The 9603-nt window shown below is 42.9% G+C and overlaps 1 pseudogene; it reads left to right on the top strand.

Moving 5' to 3' along the window:
- The first annotated feature begins 5746 nt into the window (after positions 1–5746).
- Positions 5747–6674, top strand: LOC115892964 (annotated as a pseudogene).
- The last annotated feature ends 2929 nt before the right edge of the window (positions 6675–9603 follow it).

The raw sequence follows: 9603 nt of genomic DNA, 5'->3' as shown, positions 1-9603 counted from the left end.
CATTGTGGGGGATGTTAACTTCCTTTGGCTAGGTTTCTCCACTGTCAGGTTTCTGTGTTCCCTCTTGTAATTAATAAGTCAGTAGCTTGTCAGAGATACTTTGAAACTCTGTACATATATCTATCCTCTTTTTCACCGGACTTTTCACCCTGATTTTAGCTTTTTTTTTTTTTTTTTTTTTTTTTTTTTTTTGAGACGGAGTCTCGCTCTGCCACCCAGGCTGGAGTGCTGTGGCCAGATCTCAGCTCACTGCAAGCTCCGCCTCCCGGGTTCACGCCATTCTCCTGCCTCAGCCTCCTGAGTAGCTGGGACTACAGGCGCCCGCCACCTCGCCCGGCTAGTTTTTTTGTATTTTTTAGTAGAGACGGGGTTTCACCGTGTTAGCCAGGATGGTCTCGATCTCCTGACCTCGTGATCCGCCGTCTCGGCCTCCCAAAGTGCTGGGATTACAGGCTTGAGCCACCGCGCCCGGCCTTTTTTTTTTTTTTTTTTGGCTAGTTCTTTGCCAAATCAGTTAGTACTGCGATTTTGCCACATGGTAATTTTCTAATTCCATCATTCCTTCTATGTGTATTAGTTGGCATTTTGCTGCGAGGAAGAGTTTTTACTTTCCCTGGTTTATGTATTCATTTATATTATTGTGAATTCATAGATTCTTACTCAGTGTGGTATAAATTGTTAGGATCATTTAGTTTTATGCCCAGATTATCCCTGATTTGGCCACTGGGAGACCGGTCAGGCTGGTTCCTGTGTCCTTTTGACATGTTCCTATTACTCTTTGAGCACTTCCTTCATTTCTGGCATAGTAAGTTTTGTACCTTTTCAGTCCCCAGCCCTAGAATCAGCCATTTCCTCAAAGAGGACACACACTCACACAGACACACACACACATACACACACACACATATCAATTTCTGTACCTGTTTCTCTCTATATTAAAATGTATGAGTTCACACTGATACTTCCAATTCCATTGACTTAAAAGGTTCCTAACAGCCTTTCCACATCCTATAATTGTAATCCGTTTATCCAACACTGAAACACCTGGTTTCCACCACCTGTATTTACTTATTTTCTCCACCCTAGAATGTACAGATAATGGTTTTAGAATTACCCATACCACTGTGAATGTACAGATAATGGTTTTAGAATTACCCATACCACTGTGAATGTACAGATAATGGTTTTAGAATTACCAATACCACTGTGAATGTACAGATAATGGTTTTAGAATTACCCGTACCACTGTGAAAAACAAATGTGTCAACTGAAGCTCAATATTTGCATACACTTTGTTTGTCTTTGTCTTGAGAGTTTGAGGATTTATGGGCAAAATACTACTGTGTTGAAAAAATACTCGGGTTATGCTGTTCATTTGAAATACAGTTAGTCTGCTTGTTCCTATCCTATTCCGTTTTAGGCTTCTCCTATCTTTATTTAAATTTTATTTATTTGCTTATTTTCAGCATAGGAAACACTAACATGGCTCCACAGGTCAGAACGCTATGAGAAGATATATTCTGAAAAGCGCCCCTCCCCTCCCCCGTTCCCTCTTATGTGGTTCCCACCCACCCCAGAGGTTAACGGGCAATTTAGCTTTTATTTATTCTTCTCATGTTTCCTTTTGCGTAAATGAGCAAATGCACATATATTTTTTACTTACCCTTTTTTACACAAAAGGTGGCAAAATATATTCTTTTGCATTCTGTCAATCTTTTCACTTATTTTACTCTGGAAATATCTCTCCACAGCAATTTGTAGCAGTCTTTCTTATTTTTTATTGCTGTTTAATACCTCATTGTATTCACTAAAGTGTATTGCATATGCTTTCCTGTGTATATAGGCATTTAAGGTGTACCAGTATTGTACAACGAAAAACAATGCTGCAATGAATAATTAGCCTTGTGCATATGTATTTTTGTATTATTGGAGGTGTATCTTCAGGTTAAATTCCTAGAAGTGAAGTTGCTGGGCAGAAGGTAAATACATGTGTAGCTTTGTTAGATATTGCATGATTCCTTTCATAAGGCTGTGTCAAGGTGCATCCCATCAGCAACTAAGGAGAGTGCCTGTTTCCCCATATTCTTCCCAAAAGAGCGTGTTTACCAATCTGTTAAGTGACAAGTGCTGCTTAATTTGCATTTCTCTCATGATGCATTAGGTTGATCATCATTTTCTGTGTCTGTGTGTGTGTAAATTGATTGTGTGATTCATTCATTTTGCTCATTTTTCTGTCTTCTTTTGGTCTTTTTCCCCTTGATTTTAAAGCATTTTGTATGTACTAGGGACCTTAACCATTTATCTGTGAGATATTGTAAATATACTTTCACAGTTTTTATGTTTTTAAATTCTGTTTATGATGGTTTTTTGGTCATGCAAAACATTTTCACTTTTTTTAATTACAAGCATATTTTATTTTTAAGATTTTATTTTGTATGTAGTCACATCGATCAAGTCTTTGTTTTACAATTTCGGATTTAAAATCATAGTTACAAAACCTTGGACTTTATGTTTGATATGGTGTGAAACAGGTCTCAGCATTTATTTTTGCCCCCTTTGTGTATACACTTGGCCTAGCACCATTTGCTGGAAGACTCTTGTTTTCTGCATTGCTGCTTTGTTTATAAATCAAGTGTCTATAAATATGCAGCTTCTTTACGGACTCTGTTTCACTAGTTTATTCTTGTGCCGTGCTGCACTGTCTGAATTATTACAAGTGCAAAGTTTGTGATTTGGCGCCTTGTGTATATTTAACTTTGTCCTTACCCAAAGGCAAATTGTAACCAGAGAAGTGTGATGAGTCATCCACGTTGACATGACAATGTAGCATGGTTTTCAATGTAATTATTATCAAATGAAAGAATATTTAACTTACGGAGGAAGAAAGATTAGTTCAAAGACAACTTTACTTTTATTAGCAGGATATAAAAGTAGATTGAAAATATAAGAATGTGTCGAGTTTATTTACTGGCTAACAGAGGAGGGACAAATTGGCAGGAAAGTGGTATGACTTTCATTGTGTGACTTTTTGACATCATAGTTGATGGCCAGTTTTTGTGAATAGAAACAAGTCTTAAAGAATATGAACAGGCCAGGCATGGTAGCTCACGCCTGTAATCCCAGCACTTTGGGAGGCTGAGGTGGGTGGGTCACCTGAGGTCAGGAGTTCCAGACCAGTCTGGCCAACACACTGAAACCAACCCCATCTCTACTAAAAATACAAAAATTAGCTGGGTGTGGTGGTGCATGCCTGTAATCCCAGCTACTTGGGAGGCTGAGGCAGGAGGATCGCTTGAACCCGGGAGGTGGAGGTTGCAGTGAGCTGAGATTGCGCCACTGCACTCCAGCCTGGGCAACAAGAGTGAAACTCCATCTGGAAAAAAAAAAAAGAATATGAACAGTCCTTGAAATTAATGAAATTAGTGCAGTGTCTCCCTCTATTTTTATACATTCTAGATTTCATAATGTGACAGCCCTAAACTACCAGAGTTGAATTCTGTTTAATTCATTGAAAATATTGATTCCTTTTTCTGCCTCTTTTTTTCAGGGGTGGTGGGGACAGGGTCTCACTCTGTTGCCCAGGCTGGAGTACAGTGGTGTGATCGCAGCTCAGAGAAGCTTTGACCTCCTGGGCTCAAGTGATCCTCTCATTTCAACCTTCCCAGTAGCTGGGACTACAGGCATGTGCCACTTTGCTCAGGTAATTAGTTTTTAAATTTTTTGTAGAGACCGAGTCTCCCTAATGTTGTCCAGGCTGGTGTTGAACTCCTGGGCTCAAGTGATTCACCTCGGCGCCTCCCAAAATGCTAAGATTACAGGCATGAGCCACTGTGCCCCAAATTTTCTGCCTCTTCTTAACCTAATGGTACTATATCAGAACTTTCATAATTGAATAACAGAAATATGCTCCATGTGGAGTCACTGACACTTAGAACTGGAAGAGACTTTAGAGATTAGTTATTTATAAACTCTTTAATTTGTAGCAATGAATTCAGTATGATTATCGGAGAAAGGGCACGGTTCCAGATAGAAGACAGTGTAAATCGATTGGCTAACTCATGCCAAAGAGAGAAAACTTTTGGGTTCTTTTGTTAAAAAGTAGTTTTTCTTTTTTCCCCCCACAGATCTTTAACTCCTCTGTGTTCCCTTCATTTCTAGTGGAAGTGAAAACATTTCTTCACTACTTTTTAGAATAATAAATTTACAGCCAATTTATTATCTATATTTTTTAAAGCTCATATTTTTAAAATTGTCTTTATAAAATATAAATATTGCAGATGGTCTTTCTCAAATACGATCATTTACACAGCTTAACCCTTGCTCAAACTGTAAAGTCTCTAGTTTTTTATTAATATATTATGCATGATTTAGAAAATACCTCCTTTCAATGTTGACTAAAATTTGACTAGTATAGAATTATATGGTAAAAAACATAAATTTCAGAATAAATTATTATTATTATTTTTTCTTTTTAAGATGGAGTCTCGCTCTGTCACCCAGGCTGGAGTGCAGTGGTGTGATCTTGGCTCACTGCAATCTCCGCCTCCTGGGTTCACGCCATTCTCCTGCCTCAGCCTCCCGAGTAGCTGGGACTACAGGCACCTGCCACCACGCCCGGATAATTTTTTGTATTTTTAGTAGAGACGGGGTTTCACCTTGTTAGCCAGGATGGTCTCGATCTCCTGACCTCGTGATCCACCCACCTTGGCCTCCCAAAGTGCTGGGATTACAAGCATGAGTCACCATGCCTGGCCCAGAATAAATTCTTTTAGATACTGGCCTCATCATGGAATCACTTTAGAGCAATGCAGATTATTTGACTATCAATGATATTTCTTTCTAGAAATTGCAAGATGACACTTCCTGTGGCATTATAGGATTTTCCCAAGATAGCTTATGTGCTAGCCCCCATCATCTGAATCCAGCATGTGTGGACACATAGCAGGCTTCCATGAAGTCTTTGATTACATGTATGATTTTATTACTTTAAAAAGAAGTACGTGATTTGGCCAGCCACAGTGGCTCATGCCTATAATCCCAGCACTTTGGGAGGCAGAGGCAGGCAGATCACAAGGTCAGGAGTTCAAGACCAACCTGGCCAATATGGTGAAACCCTGTCTCTACTAAAAATACAAAAATTAGCCAGGTGTGGTGGCGCATGCCTGTAATCCCAGCTACTTGGAGGCTGAGGCAGAAGAATCGCATGAACTGAGGAGGCGGAGATAGCAGTAAGCAGAGATTGCGCCACTGCACTCCAGGCTGGGTGACAGCCAGACTCCATCTAAAAATAAAAATAAAAAGAAGTACGTGATAGTTTACAAACCTATAAAGTTTTATTTCTGTATAGCACAGTATGGTGTGCTGCTTACTGCCTGTCAGAAAGGTTTGGTAATAGGACTCTTGAACTCAGTATAAAAATCAAGAGCTGGCCAGGTGCAGTGGCTCACGCCTGTAATCCCAGCACTTTGGGAGGCCGAGGTGGGTGGATCACGAGGTCAGGAGATCCAGACCATCCTGACTAACACAGTGAAACCCCGTCTCTACTAAAAATACAAAAAATTAGCTGGGCATGGTGGTGGGCGCCTGTAGTCCCAACTACTCCGGAGGCTGAGGCAGGAGAATGGCGTGAATCCGGGAGGTGGAGCTTGCAGTGAGCCAAGATTTCACCACTACTCTCCAGCCTGGGCAACAGAGCCAGATTCCGTCTCAAAAAAAAAAAAAAAAAAAAAAAAAAAAAAAAAGAATAATTCAGTGGGGTTGGCTGGTGTTGCCTTGGGTCAAGCAGAATACTAATAGGCGGGGGAATGCACCTGTAATTACTGGGCGCTACTGCCGGCCTGAAGAGGAAGTGGCTTGACTCTTGACCTTGGCTGGGGTTCCTGAGGATGAGCTAAACACTCTCCATGTACTGGGGGTTAAGGCCACAGCATCAGACGCTGAACTGAAGAAGGCCTATAGACAACTGTCAGTGATGGTTCATCCCGACAAAAATCATCACCCCCGGGCTGAGGAGGCCTTTGAGGTTTTGTGCGCAGCTTGGGACATTGTCAGCAACGCTGAAAAGCGAAAGGAATATGAGATGAAATGAACGGCAGAGAATGAGCTGAGCCGGTCAGTAAATGAGTTTCTGTCCAAGCTGCAAGATGACCTCAAGGAGGCAGTGAATACTTTGATGTGTGGCGGATGCCAAGGAAAGCATAGGAGGTTTGAGGTGGACCAGGAACCTAAGAGTGTCAGATACTATGCTGCGTGTAATAGGCTGCGTCCCGCTGAGGAAGGAGACTTTTGGGCAGAGTCAAGCTTGTTGGGCTTCAAGATCACCTACTTTGCACTGATGGATGGAAAGGTGTATGACAACACACGGTGGGCTGGAGGCCAGCGTGTAGTTATCTCCCCAGACCCACAGAGTCCCCTCACATCTCTCATTTGGTTCTCGGATTCCAGGCACCAGAGGGCGGCAGAGAGCTACCCCGGACGCCCTTCCTGCTGATCTTCAGGATTTCTTGAGTCGGATCTTTCAAGTACCCCCAGGGCAGACGCCCAGTGGGAACTTCTTTGCAGCTCCTCAGCCTGCCCCTGGAGCCACTGCAGCCTCTAAGCCCAACCGCACAGTACCGAAGGGAGAAATCAAACCGAAGCGGCGGAAGAAAGTGAGGAGGCCCTTCCAACGTTGAAGGCCCCTTCTCTTTCCTCACAGCAATGTCAGGGAGTGGAAAGGCACTGTGTACAGCGCAGGATGGAGTGTGATTTCTCCCTCCTCCCCCAACACCTAGGAACTGAATTTTTGTTGTTGTTGTTTAGACGGAGTCTCGCTCTGTTGCCCAGCTGGGGTGCAGTGGTGTGATCTTGGCTTACTGCAACCTCTGTCTCCTGGGTTCAAGCAATTCTCCCATCTCGGCCTCCTGAGTAGCTGGGATTACAGGCACGCACCACCACACCTGACTCAACTAATTTTTTTTTTGGATTTTTAGTGGACACGGGGTTTCACCATGTTGCCCAGGCTGGTCTCAAACTCCTGAGCTCAGGTGATCCACCCGTCCCGGCCTCCCAAAGTGCTGGATTACAGGCATGAGCCACCGCGCCCAGCCTGAATCTTGTCTTTTGAAAACATCGAAGAAATAGGGGGTAGCTAGAGTAAAGAACCTAGGGCCTGGACCTGGGCTGGACAGTATATCCCTTTAGGTGTGGGAACTGGGTATTTCCCTGGGGTCTCTATGCCTTTGTCTTGCCATTTGCTTTTAAGGGCAGATGAGACTTTTTCTCACCCTTTTAAAGCCACAAGTCTATCTTCTTTCTTGACCCATCTCAGGAGGGAGCCCTCTCCTTTACCCTGATACAATATTTAAAAGACAGAACAAGAAAGCATGTAGCCCTAATGATAGGAGGTTACCGCATAGAGTTGAGAGAGTGGAAACGGAATTTTCCCTCGACTTTCACTTTGTGGGTAATCACCCAATTTTAGGCTCTTTTCTGCAAGGATGGCCAAAATTAATCATTTTTAAAAAGTAGATTCATGCCCACTGCCCTTGGGTGAGGGGAAGGATACGGGGATTCCCAGAAGCCCCCATGTGATCCAAGGGTTTGTATTTTTTTAAAGTTTGTTCATATTGTATGTACATACCTATTTAAAGCCAGGGGATATTCATCTATAAATGTATAACTGGCAAAAAAAAAAAAAAAAAAAAAAATCAAGAGCTGGCAGGGCGTGGTGTCTCACGCCTATAATCCCAGCACTTTGGGAGGCCGAGGTGGTGGATCATGAGGTCAGGAGATCGAGACCATCCTGGCTAACACGGTGAAACCCCGTCTCTACTAAAAATACAAAAATTATCCGGTCGTGGTGACGGGCGCCTGTAGTCCCAGCTACTCCGGAGGCTGAGGCAGGAGAATGGCGTGAACCCCGGAGGCGGAGCTTGCAGTGAGCTAAGATCCAGCCACTGCACTCCAGCCTGGGCGACAGAGCGAGACTCCGTCTCAAAAAAAAAAAAAAAAAAAAAAAAAAAAAAAAAAAAAAAAAAAAAGTCAAGAGCATTGTTGAGTCTCAAAATATTTAATCTTGCTTCATCTAGTAAATTTGCTTTTATTTTCTGTTGCTTCTAGACCAAGAGCAGTGATGACCTTTTAGCTGGAATGGCCGGAGGGATAACGGTGACTAATGGTGTTAAAGGAAAGAAAAGCACCTGCCCATCTGTGGCATCTTCAGCATCTGCCCCTGCCATGACCACTGTGGAGAGCAAATCCAAGATTAGCACAGGTATGGGTGACACTCAGTCTGAGACTTCAACTGCGTTTTTGTTGGAATAGGCAGGATGCATTGGTGTTTACACCAATGTTTCCTGTAATGAGATGTTCCATTACAGAGGCAGACATCATATCATTTCATCCATAAATATTTTATTATCTTGGAAAGAGAAGGATTCTCCTTTTTTTTTTTTGAGACAGAGTCTCGCTCTGTCGCCCAGGCTGGAGTGCAGTGGCGCGATCTCAGCTCACTGCAAGCTTTGCCTCCTGTGTTCACTCCATTCAAGAAAGACTCTTTTAAAAATATAACCATAATACCATTATCAGTCCTTAAAATAATTGATAATCATTCCTTAAATCATACCTTATTCAATGAGTATTTAAATTTCCAACAATCTTATAAATATTTCTGTTTTGTTTACTGTCTATTTTATGTTTGGATCAGGACTCACATAGGTCAATATATAATTGGCTGATGCGTCTCTTAAATCTTTTTTAAATATATGGGTTAACCTGATTCTTGCAGTTTAATTTTTGGTGGAAGCTGGTCACATGACCTATAGAGTTTGTGAGAGTCTGGATTTTTATATCACAGTATCCCCATGATGTTTTTGCCCAACACCCTTTGTTGTCTCTATTTATTGTATATGGCAATGGAGTCTTATGGGATAGATTCAGGTCCCCTGTCCCCCCATTTGGAAAAGAAAACAACCAAAACACCATGTTGGCTAGGCTGGTGTCAAACTTCTGACCTCAGGTGATCTGCCTGCCTCAGCCTCCCAAAGTGCTGGGATTACAGGCACGAGCTATCGCATCATTTAAATGTACTGAGAGGCTGGGCGCGGTGGTTCAGAGCTGTAATCCTAGTACTTTGAGAGGACGAGGCAGGCAGATCACCTGAGGTCAGGAGTTCAAGACCAGCCTGGCCAACATGGTGAAACCTTGTCTCTACAAAAAAAAAAAAAAGAAAAAATTAGCCCTGCATGGTGGCGTGCAGCTCTAGTCCCAGTTACTCGAGAGGCTGAGGCATGAGAATCATTTGAACCCCGGAGGCATAGGCTGCAGTGAGTTGAGACGGCACCACTGCACTCCAGCCTAGGCGACAGAGCAAGACCCTGTCTCTAAATAAATAAACATTGCCGGTAATTCCAGCACTTTGGGAGGCTGAGGCGGGTGGATCACCCGAGGTCAGGAGTTCGAGACCAGCCTGACTACTATGGCGAAACCCTGTCTCTACTAAATATACAAAAATTAACTGGGCATTGTGGCATGTGTCTAGTCCCAGCTACTCAGGAGGCTGAGACAGGAGAATTGCTTGAACCAGGAGGCGGAGGGTGCAGTGAGCTGAGATTGAGCCACTGC

The sequence above is a fragment of the Rhinopithecus roxellana genome, chromosome 13 (genome assembly GCF_007565055.1).
Source record: "Rhinopithecus roxellana isolate Shanxi Qingling chromosome 13, ASM756505v1, whole genome shotgun sequence".
NCBI lineage: Eukaryota > Metazoa > Chordata > Mammalia > Primates > Cercopithecidae > Rhinopithecus > Rhinopithecus roxellana.
This window is presented reverse-complemented; position numbering and strand designations above follow the sequence as displayed.